Here is a 14,280-nt window from a genome sequence, read left to right as displayed (position 1 = left end):
GCATCAGACACTAGTTGTATGCTGCCAAAGAAATCACTTAACCTTTATTTGCCTTAATTTCCTCACTTCTAAAATGGGAATAATTGTACCTACCTCACAGCGTTGTAATGATCAAATGAGATAATAATTGCCAAACCTTAGCATAATGCATGGCATATACCATTATACAGATACCATTGTTATTATTATTAGCAAAGCACAAATCTGCATGCTTCAATTAACAAAAAATGGGTACTACATTTTCTAGACAAAGGCTGCAGTGTAAGTAGTAGCAATAATTCTCAGGACTAAACCAGATGAGAAAAAGCATGTCATACAAATTTAGGCACCTCTCCTCATCATTGAAAAATCCCTGGCCAAAATTTCTTCCTCTATAGGTACTAGAGTCACTTCAGGGTTTAACTTTGAGTCTGGGGCCCTTTTGGACACACTTACCTGCACCTTCTTTAGAAACTAAGAACCATAAGGGTTTGCCAACTAATTTACCCTGAGAGGCTTCAGGCAAGGAAGTGGAGCTGGTGGGTTGGGTAGGTCTAGGCATGAAATGGATGGAGGAACTAATCAATCAAATTAAGAACAGAAGCATGGTAGCAGTGTAAGTTTGAAGGACAGATGGCTTTCCCTGCACTTCCTTTTTTTATTCCTGAACCTGAACTCTGTCAGAAGGAAGACTCTTTTAAAAATGTTTAAAGATGGGGCGGCCAGGTAGCACAGCGAGTAAGAGCACCGACTCCAGTGTTGAGAAGACCTGGAGATTGAATCCCAGGCTCAGACACTTAGCACCCACTCAGAAACACCTGGTCGTGTAACCTTGGGCAAGTTACTTAACCCCAATTGCTTAGGGGCGGCCAGGTGGCTCAGCGAGTAAGAGCACCTGGCTCCAGTGTTGGGATGACCTGGATCAAATCTGGGCTCAGATACTCAGCACCACACCCAGAAATAACTGGTCATGTAACCTTGAGCAAGTTACTTAACCTTGCTTAAAAAATATTTAAAGAAATGATGAATTCAAGGAATGGGGAGAGTGTGGCCACAGGGCGTTGACATTACTTGCAGTCCTTCAATCATGTAGAACGAACTGAGATTAGCACCTAGCGAGCAGTTACTTACTTAATATAAAATAGTTCAATGTAATAATTAGTTAAATTTAGTTGTTGCTTTTGTTACTTTTTGGTTCAGAATTTTGATCTGATTGGCATAAGAAGCTCCTAATTAAAAAAAAAAAACCCTCTACCAATTTAAGTATGCATCTCTAAACCCACATTTGGGATGCAAATTATTTGTATTGGTAATTCAGCTAATTAACATGTTAGAGACTTGACTTAAGCATTGAGAGTGATAGAATCAGGGTTATACCAGCTGGTATATTTCAGAGACTGAACTTGAACCCAATGCATAAGTCTAGAGGATCATGAAATCATAAACTTAGTGTAGGAAGAGATCTTAGAGGTCATCTGATCTAACCTTTTACAGATGAGGAAATTTAGGCTTAGAGAATTTAAGTGACATAGTCACTGCTAGGAAGTGTCTGAAGAGAAATTTAAATTAAGACCTTCTTTTCCCAAGCCCTCCACATTATCCCACAACTTACACTCTGACACTGGCTCTCTCTCCATTTTGTCACCTTCAGTTCTAGTACTTTAACATGAATAATTAGTCAAAATAGAAAGCTGTCAGACTGGGTGAACTTTTTAACCTTTTCCTCACATCAAAGGTCAATCACCCTCACTTGAAGCAGCCTCATGAGGTCCTGACCTTATCACACTCTGCTCAAACTTAATTAAAAGCAAATTTTATAACTTTACCCTAAATGCAAATTTTACTAATTATGGCTCTAAGGATGCTCGGTTGATAAATAGGAATATGTCTGACCCTCATCTGGACTCATAAGAAAACAATATTCTTTCTCCCCAGTGTCTGGTATCTGACTGGGGTCTCTTGTGCTTTGGAACATATGTTGAGCTGAATTGAAGATAAATATAATGCTTTAAGGATTTTGATACTAAAACTCCTTAAAGATTTTACCAATGTTAGGCTATGTCTAGTAGTGTGATGCACTGGGTAGCAGTTAAGTTCCCAAGTGAGTATGTTAGCCCTAATTAACCAATCACAAATGTTTATTAAGCCTTTCCTATATGCCAGGCTGTCTTCTAGGTGCTGGGAATACAAAGACAAAAACAAAAGTGTGTGCTCTCAAGGAGTTACATTCTCTTAGTAGCACAGCATGTACAAATAGAAGTACAAAATACCCATACTTTTTGGGGAGAAAGACCTCATATGGAAGGAGACTAAAGACTAGGAATCAGGGGAAAAGAAGGAAGTGCATTCAAGGCATCCCGCAGTGCTCAGAACAATAATAAATTGGATGTGACTTTGTCTCAGTCACCTCATATTCTTCCCCCAGATTTTGTAGGTACAGTTACAGTACATACTTTTTTTTTGTAAGCAATTGGGGTTAAGTAACTTGCTCAAGGTTACACGGCCAGTTATTTCTGGGTGTAGTGGTAAGTATCTGAGCCCGGATTCGATCCCAGGTCATCCCAACTCTGGGGCCGGAGCTCTTACTCACTGTGCTACCTGGCTGCCGCATAGTACATACTTTTTTTTTCCTTTAGGAGTCGGAAATAAACAATTTTGAAAGAAGTGGACTTCAATAAAAGTGTCAGAAAATCAGGGTAAGTTAATTCAACAAACATTTATTAGGCAGGCATTTGCTAGGTGCTAGATATACAAAAGAAAAAAAAAAAGATAAATCTTTTCCTTTCCTACTTTGCCCCCTCAAAGTTGTGCACCTTAATGGGAGGGGAGGATAAGTAAGACATGGGGAAATCAAGTTTGACATGAGGTTGAATGTGAGAAGGATAAAAGAGAGCTCCTAACAGACCATTTGAGGAGAGGGATGACTGTCAAATGAGGGAAGTGGAGATGGAGATTAGGGAAACTTTGAGAAGGTCATGGTACTTTGGCTGGGTCTTAAAGGAAAAAGGGAAAGATTTCAACAGTTGGAGATGAAGACAGAGCATGTTCAAGGCACAGGGGATAATCTGTGCTAAGGCACTCAAGTGAGAGAGTGTTGAACAAGATCAGTGAACAAATAATAAAGCTGTTCAAGTGAGTGAATGGAAGTAGGATCAAATAGGGTCACAAAAGTAGGTGGGGACTGGACTATGAAGGCCTTCCATATAAGGGTAAAGAGTATTTAGTTGGTTTCTAATCCAATAATTTCCAAAGTGGGGTGCCAATATAGAAACTAGTGCAAAAGGCAAGCCATTGGGATGCTGAGAAGAAAATATATTCTATTGGTATTTTGTGAAGAAGAGAAGAAATTAAGCTTTACTAATATTTATATATGCCTTGAGATTGGTATCCTCACTCCATAAATCAGGTGGTCCCACTGTACCTAGAGTGTATGGGTATCTGGAAAGAAGAGTGGGAGGGCCCTAACAAGGAAGAAGTGATGTCCTGTCTTGTTTATTTGTTTTGAGTGTATTGTGGCCCACTGAACTTTAAGTGTGCTTGGTTAGGTGGATTTACAGATTTTATTGTATCATTTTGACTAAACCAACTGTCATGAAGTGGACAAATGGCTTAAAAAGATTCCTACAAAGAAACTTTGGATTGAAGATTAGACTAACAATGTGAATATAAGCAAACAAGACAATGGCAAAGCTGACATTTCTCCTATTCTGTGTATGAACTTTGTCAGCCACATTACAGTTTAAGAACAATGATGCTCTTGTGAGCTCTGACAAAGCTCTCAAAAAATTTGTCATAAAAATTCTTAGAAATATGGATTTATATCCACCATTGTTAACAATCAGCTTGGCTTCAAGTATCCTTGAGATGTCAGCTAATGATAATACAAAATCTTCACGATAAGATGGCTAAAAACTAAGTTTTTGCTGCCCAAAGTGATGTGTTATCTAAAGCAATGATGTCAAACTGAAATGGAAATGCATCCCTGTGGATCACATATTGGCTTAGAATACTACAAATTAGCATTACCTATGTTGTATCATATTTTTATTTGTTTTATTAAACTTTTTCCAATTATTTTCCAAATAATTTGGTTCAGACAGAACTTGGGAGTCTTGTGGACTGAATGAGGTCCAGGCCATAAGTTTGACACCCATGATTTAGAGAAACTCCCATATCTGCATAGTTTAAAAACTAAGCAACCCTCCTTCCAACCACCAAATTGGAGACACAATATTCTTACTTGTTTAAAATTCTCCTAAAAGAAAAGTCTTAGTGGGTTTTGAACTCACTGAAAAAAAATATAATACCTTCTAATAAGTTTACAGGAACTTATCAATCAACATCAGGAAATATGAAAACAATGGGGAAAATTTTAATAAAACCTTTTGTAAAATTGATGGATGGAATGAAAAAGGAGTAGCATGATTCAGTACATACAGTCAATGATGTCCTTCTGTTTGAATTTACTTATCTTTGTGAAGTATGTTTTTCAGTTTTGAAAATTATTAAAACAAAGACTAAAAATAAACCAAAATAAAATTAAACATCCAAATTACTGTATCACAAAGAATTAAGCCAAGAATTTGGAAAAAAAACAAATCACATTACTCTTATAAAATTTATAATTAACGAAACATTTTATTGAGAGTAGTATTGAAAATAAATAAGAAAAAGTAATTTAAAATGTTATTTCCTTGTTATGTCCTAACTTTAAAATATTGATTTCTGTTTTATAATATAAAATATATTACTATTGTATAAATGTAATTTCTAAAATATGTGTCCACACATATATACGTGTATCTACACATACATATGTGTACATATACACATATATCAGAAAATATGAAATTTGCTCAAAATTATCTTTTTTTATGAATACATGATCATAAAAGTTCAGTGATAACTGTTCTAGGCAAATGGTAGTTACTGAAGTTTTTTTCAGTCCTGAAATATTTGGTCATATTTGTGGAAGAGTGGAGAAACTAGAGGCAGGAAGTCTTGTTAGTGGACTTTGACTGTAGTCCAAATGAAAGGTAATAAGGCTCACACTAGGCTTCAGGTAGTGTGAGTAGAGAAGAGAGGATAAATACCAGAGAGATTATACAGGTCAAATATTCAAGGCTTGTTAACTGATTGGATATGGAAGTGGGATGGAGGATTTGAGAAAGAGAATGAAAGGTCAAAGGTGACTCTATAGTTTTATGCCTTCCTTCCAGGGACTGGAAGGAAGGTAATGCCATTAACAGATAGAGGGAAATTAAGAGAAGCAGGCTTAGGGGCGGCCAGGTGGCTCAGCAAGGAAGAGCACCGGCTCCAGTGTCGGGATGACCTGGGGATCAAATCTGGGCTCAGATGCTCAGCACAACACCCAGAAATAACTGGCCATGTAACCTTGAGCAAGTTACTTAACCCAGATTGCTTATTAAAAAAAAAGAGAAGCAGGCTTGCTGATGGAAGGAGAGGTAGGGAATTCAGTTTGGCATATATTATGCTTGTAGTCTTCATGGTCCATCCAGGTAGACATGTACAGCTGGCAGTTGGAGATACAGAAACTCTGATTTGGGAATTGTCTTAAGAAAATGAATGAAAATTGAAGATTCAAGAATGTCTTTACTCTCCAGGGTAGAGAGCCTCAAGAAACAAGATAAGAAAGCTGGGAACAGAGATAGTGCAACATCGTAGAGCTCATAGTTCTAAAGCAGGAAAGGACTTCAGACACTGTCTAGTTCAACTTCATCCTACCATGTCTGATGCACTCATATGTTAAAAAAGTCAATCTGCATGTTTTAAAATGATACACATATATTATTTTTGCATAAACGGCTTTAATTATAGTTGATATTGCACAGACATTGTAAGCAAGAAGAGTAAATTAGAATTTTTCTTAAACTGTATTTGTCCTTTATACAAATTTCTCTATTTAGAACTACTTATTATTAATCAGCTTATTTAAAAAGCAATTACAGTTTTACAGATGTTTTAAACATTCTAGAGAGCACATGACTAATACTGGGCTGGGTTTTTCTGACTGTGCCTGTTCCTTTTAGAGAAGTTTCTGGAAGACAGTAAAAGCTCTGAGGGCTGAGAGGAGGAAGAAGAGTAGATAGTGGGGGAGAAATAGTTTTACTCTGTGAAAAAAACTATTAAATGAATGTACTGGAGGTCTTCAGCTATGGAAGCATGAAGTCAGCTACTTTTTATGTCTTTTGGCTTTGGCCCTTCCACCTCAGCATTGTGGCTTATTTTTCCACTTGAAAGTATTTCAATTTGAAATACTTTCGCTTCTTACCTCCTCATATCTTGCCCAAGCCTTTAAGGATCAGCTAAAGCTCCTACATTATGAGATCATAACTTAGAACTGGAAGTGATGTTAGAGAGGTCATCTAGTCTTATTCCTTCATTTTACAGATGAAGAAACTGAGATCTAGAGAGGTTCCATGACCTGCCTGTGGTCATACTGGTAGTAAGTAGTATTGAAGTGTCTAGGGTGTTCAGGGAGGACTAGCACCTCTGCTGTGAGGGTTTGTGGAGCCCTTTTCAGGGCTTCTAATGCATGTTTGGTGTCCACTTTTACCCATTTCTCAACGATGGCTCTAAGAAGCTGTTGTATTTGCAGCAGCCACACCTTGGTAAAACCATGTTGGCAGACATGCTAAAACAGGTTGAGGGTAACTGACAGGCTTCAAACCTATTAGTGAGTTAGGGGAATGTCTAGTCCAAGCATGTGAAGACTTCCCCCAGCAGAATGGGTGGATGAGAACAATTTGTTCCAATGGACATGAAGGTGCCTGAAGTGGGCACCTTAGAGAGCTTAGAATTTGATGCCAAAGTTATCCACTGCATCCCAGATCAAGGCCAGTTACCCTGTCTTTTGTCCTGCCACTGGATTTCAATGACTCTAGAAGAGAGAGTGAATCCAATGACTTTGTGCTGTCCCACCTCACTTAAATCCAATTCATAAAATCAAGACATCACCCTGTGATGTTATTGGTCCTCTTTGAAAACAAAAGACAAGGGGGTGGCCAGGTGGCACAGTGAGTAAGAGCAAGAGCACTGGCCTCGGAGTTGTGAGACACGAGATCGGTTCCGGCCTCAGATACTTAGCACCCACACAAAATACCTGGCCGTGTAACCTTGAGCAAGTTACTTAACCCTGATTGCTTTTTTTAAAAAATAAAGAAAACAAAGGACAAACAACACTCAGTGGTGCAGTTGTGACTTGAACCCAAATCTTCTTCCTCCATAGCCACTTCTTTTCTGCTTATCAGGTGATCTCATGTCTGGAAACTCCTCTGTGACTCTAATCCAAACTGATGTCTCCTAATTTGTGACTTGTATCACATAACTTAGCACTTAATTATGTATCATTTTCTTGTATTGTTTTATAAATATTTGACATGTATTAGATTTCTCTAATTTGACAGCAGACTCTTTGAGGGAAAGGACTTTTTTAGTGCTTTGAATGTAGTAACTATGTAATAAATGCTTTTTTGTTCATTCATACATGCCTTGTATTCTCTCACACCACTCAATATAATGCTGGGCACCCAGTAGGCATTCACTAGATCCTTCTTGACTGATGATCCAAATAGGTGAATCCTTAAAAAAAAACCTATACTAATACCTGCTTTAAGGAAAGATGATCCCCAGATTGCCCATTGGATCTCCTACAACATGATTATGATTATCTCAACACAAATGGGTTTGGGAATAACATCTAACTGAATCCAGTAAAATAATTGATTAGTTTAAAAACAGTAAACTACTTTCTCTTTGTAGACCCAACATAATAAATGAAGTGTCCCAGGGCACAAGCTGGCCTTGACTGATGACAGGCTTTTTGCCAATGACTACAAAGTGGGTGCAGGAAAAACCCAAGAAATAGTGCAACCAATGGTTAATTCATTCATTACAGTTGTCAATTAGTACAGAGGATGCAAGCATCATTGGGTAAAGTTATTACTGAATCTGCTCTTCAGCAGCTATTCTCTGAAGGTAGAGCCATCCTTGGTTGGGAGAAAATCATAGAGGACAGCTCAGGATATATGTGAAGGGGAGGGGGAGAATTGAGAATGAGAGCATTTCAAATACAAGGGAAGAGATAATGTACATTGTTAACCCTCCTCTTCTCCCTTCCTATTGCCTCTGGTCTTGACCTGGCTCCAGGTGATCTAGGACTCCCACACATTCTGGGGTGGGAACAGGAAAGAGTGGAAAGAATAAGGTCTTATTCCTAAGGTTGGACAAAGTCTTTCCTTGTTTCAACATAATCCCTATTGAAATGTTCAAAGGTGCTTCACTCTAAAAGTAAAGGTGAGAAGAGAGGCAATCTGATGAGAAAGGGGTTAAATCCTATGCTTTAGCATACAAACTACAGGGCGAATGAACTGTGAAAACTGTGCTTAGGGGCTACCTTACCTTTTGGGTCAGATCATTTTATCCAACGGGTAGACTCAATTCAAATGAAAAGATTCTTTCTAGGTTTTTGTTATTGTACATTTGTATATTATATATTTTCTTCATTATATATAAATTGAATATATAAAAATACACACATACATAAACACACACACACACATATATATACATATAAAATTTCAGAAAATCCATAACTTCTCTTTGGACTAAAATCTAGATCTGTCTGGGTAATTGCATACTTCTGATACTCTTAATTTTCTCCAAAGACTGTCATTTAGAGTAGAATGAACCACAAAATCACCCAATTTCATAATCTTGGAGTTTACCTTGACTCATCTCTGTCATACTCCACAACCAAAGGGTGGCCAATTCTTGTCATTTCTATCTCAACCACATCTTTCCATTTAAACATCTGCCACCATAATTTAGGCAGTCATCATATCTTGTCTGGACTATTGAATAGCCTCCTATTTAGTCTCCCAGAATCTATAATCTATTCTACAGATAGCTACCAAAGTGATTTCCCTAAACTGAAATTCTGACTATTTCACTTCTCTACTCAAAAATTCTAGTTGTTCCACTACTTATAGAATTAAAAATAAATTCCTGTTTGATGTTCAAAATGCTTCATGACCTGGCCCCAGCTTACCCTTCATGACTCACTAAACATTACTCTTCTTTATGCACTCTGTTGTCCAGCCAGCATGGTCTTCTTGCTATGCTAATACATAACATTTTATACCCTGTTTCCATGTCTTTGCAATGGCTGTTCCCAAGCCTGGTACACACTTCCATCTCATTTCCACCTCTTAGGATCTCTAGTTTCCTTCACACCTCAGCTCAGGTGCTACTTTCAGTGTGAGAGGCCTTTCCTGATTCCCCCATTTAATGTTGCCTTTCTCTCAGGAATGAGCTGATGCCAGCTCATACATTTACACCTCAGAAATTGGTAAATGCTACAAATTAGGGATTGATTTATAGTTTCATTGATTGTTAAAACTTATGAAAATGATGGAAAAATTGTTAATAATTCAGATTAAATTTTTAAAAATGACTATATTTTCCCCCTCAAGAGCTGGTTATTAAAAATTTACCAGCACATCCCTGCTTTCCTCAAAAAAATTCCTTGCATTTATTTTGAATATACCTATATATGTACACGCTTGTCTGACATAATTGGATATATAATCATTGAAGGCAGGGCATATTTCATTTTTGTATGTCTATGCTCAAGGTTTAGCAGAGCTCCTGTCATATATTGTTGTTTGGCCATTTTTAGTCATGTCTGACTCTTTATGACTCCATTTGGGGTTTTCTTGACAAAGATACTGAAGCAGCTTACCAGTTCCTTCTCTAGTTCATTTTACAGATGAAGGACTGAAGCAAACAGGGTTAAATGACTTACCCAGAGTCACATAGCTAGTAAGAGTCTGAGGCTAGATTTGAACTCATGAAAGTGAGTCTTCCTGATTCCAAGTTCAGTGCTTTATCCACTGCAGCACCACCTAGCTGCCCTTAGAGTAGGCACTTAATATCTATTGGCATTAAATGGAAAATTGAAAGAGAATAACATGTAGGCAGTCAGGTGAATAGAGTTCTGGGCCTGGAGTCAGAAAGACCTGAATTAAAATCTACTCTAAGAAATATAGTAGCTGTGAGACCTTGGACAAGTCATTTAACTTCCTTTTGCTTCAGTTTCCTCATCTGTAAAGTAGGAATAATAGCACATTTGTCCAAAAATTGTTGTAAGGATCAAATGAGATAATAATTGTAAAGCACTTAGCACACAGTGCTTGGCATATAGCAAACACTATCTAAATGTTAGCTAATATTATTATTAATATCAATAAGATCAATCATTGTACTTGGAAAGAATGTATCCAAATCAATGCTTAGAGATTCTTGGGTGAAAATTAAACAAGTTCAGTACTGCTGCTTTTGACTATCTATGCTTGACAGCAAATATTAGTTTTAAGGGCCTTTATCAATAGATTATTTGGCAAACTATCTTTCATAAAACATAGCCCAGTGAACTCCAACTTCTCCCAAGTGCTTTAAATATATATGAGTATAATTTTCCAGAAATGAGACTGAATTTTAAATATATTTTAATGTTGAGTATTTCACTAGGATATAATGAAGCCTAAGGTCTTTTAACTGGATGAAGGAACTTATCATGACATTTATATACTCTAACCTCCAATCATCTTTGTATTAATGAAAATATTTTCCTTAAATATTTTGAAAGAAATGCATCTTCATTGAATCAAAGCTGACATTTTAATTTGAACTCTCCACTATGAAAAGAGTTTGCAGTCAAAATTTGTCATTAAAAAAACTGAATGAAAAGAAAAATAATGATATGCTGAGTTACTCTTTCACAGCATCTAGAATATAAGTGCCAAATATATTTTAGTTTAGTCTTTCTTGTCTTTCACTCATTATATTTCATAACAAACCCATCCCTCTTTCAAACTTCCTGTTTCTATGTGAGGAACTATACTTCTTCCAATGTCTCAAGTTTGTAATCTTATAGTTATCAACTTCTTACTCATCTTCACTGAGCATATCCAATCAAGGGCCAATTCTTGTTATTTCAACCTCCACTATACGTCATGCATCTGACTTCTCTCTACTCACATGGCCACTACTCTAGTTCAGGCCCTCATCACCTCTTAAGAATTTTGTTACAATTGTCTCCCAATTGGTGTCCTTATGGATAACCTTTCTCCACTCCAGTCTGTACTCAACACAGCTTTCAAAGTGTTTTTCCTTAAGAATGGATCTCACCATGTTACTTCCCTACTCAATAATCTCCCTTTTGCAAGCTGGATTAAATATGAATTCATTTCCCTGTTCACACTCTTCATGAACTGACCACAACTTACATTTGTAGTGTCAATATACATTGCTCATTTGCCAAACTCTATGATCTAGTCAAACTAGCTTTTTCTCTGTACCTTGAACACAGGATTCCATCTCTCATTTCCATGTCTTTGCATAACTGATTCCCTATGCCGGGAATGTACTCCTTCCTGACCTCTTTCTCACACAATTCCTTTCTCTCTTCAAGGTGCAGGAAATTTCAAGATTTCTACATGCAGCCCATTCCGATCTTCCCCACTGCTGGTGCCATCCTTCCAGAACTACTTTGCATTTATTTTGTAACACACCCATGCACACACAAGCACACACATACACACATGCACATAATGCACACATGTACACATATACACACATGCACATGCACATACACACTCATGCACAACTTCACCTGATAGAATGCAAGCCTTTTGAGAGTAGGTATTATTTCACTATTTGAGGCAGTGAGGTGGTGCAGTGACTAAAGTGCTGGGCTGGGAGTAAGACAGACCTCTTCAGTTCTAATTTCCCCTCAGACACTTTTCTTTGTGACCCCAGGGCAAGGTCTTTTAATCTCTATTTCAGTTTCCTCTTCTGTAAAATGAAGATAATAATAGCACCTAATTGTCAGGGTTAATGTGAGGATCAAATGAGTTAATATGTACAAAGTGCTTTACAAATCCTGAAATGCTACATAAAGGGTAGCTAATATTATAATTATTTTTTTTTGTATTTGTATCTTCACAGTTGGAATGGTGCCTATTATATAGTTGTTATTCCGTGGTTTCAGTCATGCCCAACTCTTTGTGACCCCATTTGGGGTTTTCTTGGCAAATATCCTGGGGTGGTTTGTCATTCTTTCTCCAGTTCATTTTACAGATGAGGAAACTGAAGCAAAGTGGATTAAGTGACTTGCCCAGGGTCACACAACAAGGGTCTGTTGCCAGATTTGAATTCATGGAGATGAGTCTTCCTGATTCTAACCTCAGTGCTCTATCCACTTTGCCACCTAGCTGCCCTTATTACATAGTAGATGCCAAATAAATGCTTGTTGGTTGATTGCATCTTTGGCATCACTTGGCATCACATATTAACATGGGAAAACAAACAAACCCTTAGCCTTCACTATTCACTTTTATTGAGTGAATTTGCTCATCTGTAATTTATAGATTGAGTTCCTGTGATACTGAGAGGCCTAATGTTCGTGGTGATACAGTTAGTATGTGTCAGAGGCAGGGCTTGATCTGAAATCTTCCCTTTTCCAAGACTGACTATATTATGTGTGTGTTTGTGTTTATGTCTGTGTTAATTTAGTATGTCTAGCTACCTGCTTTGAGGAGGAGGGAGAGGTGAGAGGGAATACATACACTCACACACATGCATATATTGAGATATAGACATATATGTATACAGATCACATATGTATATATGTACATTTTGTGAATATATTTAAATTTATATACATATACACATATCTATCTATGTGTATGTCTGTTCGTGATATTCCTTCTCACCTTCCACCCTTCAGCTTCTTGACATTAGCTAACTTCTCTTGCCTGCTAAAACCTGCCATAGCAGCCAACCTTGCTCTTGCATAGCTTGATTTCAGCTCCTGGTTACTCACAGTCAGTGCTTCTCTATTGCTGCCATATCTCCAAATGATAGTTTTATTTTGAAATTTTCTTCAGTCAAGCTATCAAGTTATTGCAGGGTGGGGGAATGAATTAAGTTAACCTATTGGCTTTAAAAGTTTTTCATGTCATTTTAATATGGATCAAGTTCATCAATGTTTACCTCATGCTGTACTGATTTCTGACTTGGCCCTTGTATGTACATGCATGAATCTTCCATGAATTATATGAAATTTATGCTTGAAGTCCAATGTACTCTCATGAGTACCCAGACCTGTTACTTGCCTTGATCCCTCATTGTAAAAAATAATACTGTACCTTGACAAAAAAGTTTGATAATGATTGAATTGAATTGTCACTTAATGCTTCATTTTATCTGTGTGTTTTTTTCAGACCACTTTTCTGCATCTAAAGCCAGAAAACATGACAAAGAGGATAAATTTATTGGATTCAGAGTCAGATGACCTGGGTTCAATTCCAGCTCTGCTTCTTACTACTTTTGTGATCTTCAGCCAGTCATTTCACTCTGCTTGCACTTTGTAAAATCATGAGTTTGGACTCTGGTCTCCAAGTCCCCTCTAGTTCTGTATTCTATCATATAAGAGCAGGGTTCTTAAACTGGGGTCTGTGGTTTAAAAAAATTAAATATAATTATCACCCTTGATAATCTTTTGTATTTTGTTTTATGCATTTAAGAAAACTTTATTCCAATAAATGAAGAGTTTTAAGAGGGAAAATAGTTTTCAATGGATTGTCACAGAGGTCCATCACACACAAAGAAGGTTAGGAACCTGTTCTAAATTATAACATAAATTAGCACACATATCTGTCATCTATATCTATATATTTAAGCATCAGGGACCAAGGCAAAATATAGAATAACTTTTGTAAAATAAAACTATTTCAATTAATTTTTTTATGTTTTCTTGCATACTGTAAGGCATGATTACCTGCATAATTGAATGGGCAAGGGGAAGGAGAGATATCTGATGAGTGATGGATGTCTAGATGGGTCCAACATTCAGAGAACCAATTAGAATGAAGTCAGAATCATTTAGGACTATTAGTTCTGAACAGAGAATACTAGGAGAAAGCAGTCATATGCTTAATCCATGTCTTTGAAAAGTATCAAATCAAATATTCATTTAAAAATAGAATATCTCACAATGATCAGCTAGTGCTTTGATTTATTTTCCTTAGTAAAAACATCTTCATTACTTATTGACTCCTTAAAGAGTATAAATATTTCAGCTTGTTTTAGATCTTCTTAAGAGGTTCTTTGAACTCAAATGGATAGATTTTTTAGTATAGAGAGACCATAATATACTTGCAAAAATCACAAAGAAGTAAGTCATGGCAAAGATGATATTTATTTCCTGGTAATCTT

General features: G+C 36.9%; 1 long non-coding RNA gene across 2 annotated transcripts in view; it reads left to right on the top strand.

Moving 5' to 3' along the window:
- Positions 1-13,553, top strand: part of LOC138166842 (uncharacterized) — a 31,759-nt gene extending 18,206 nt beyond the window's left edge. For both annotated transcript variants that reach the window (XR_011169748.1, XR_011169749.1), the window contains exon 3: positions 13,287-13,553. This is a non-coding gene — a long non-coding RNA (uncharacterized lncRNA). The remainder of the gene's footprint in view (positions 1-13,286) is intronic.
- The last annotated feature ends 727 nt before the right edge of the window (positions 13,554-14,280 follow it).

Source organism: Petaurus breviceps, unplaced genomic scaffold (assembly GCF_028583685.1).
Source record: "Petaurus breviceps papuanus isolate PSGF00001 unplaced genomic scaffold, PetGlider_PUasm1.0 226, whole genome shotgun sequence".
Lineage (NCBI taxonomy): Eukaryota > Metazoa > Chordata > Mammalia > Diprotodontia > Petauridae > Petaurus > Petaurus breviceps.
The sequence above is the reverse complement of the archived record's forward strand: the minus strand, read 5'-3'. Positions and strand labels throughout refer to the sequence as shown.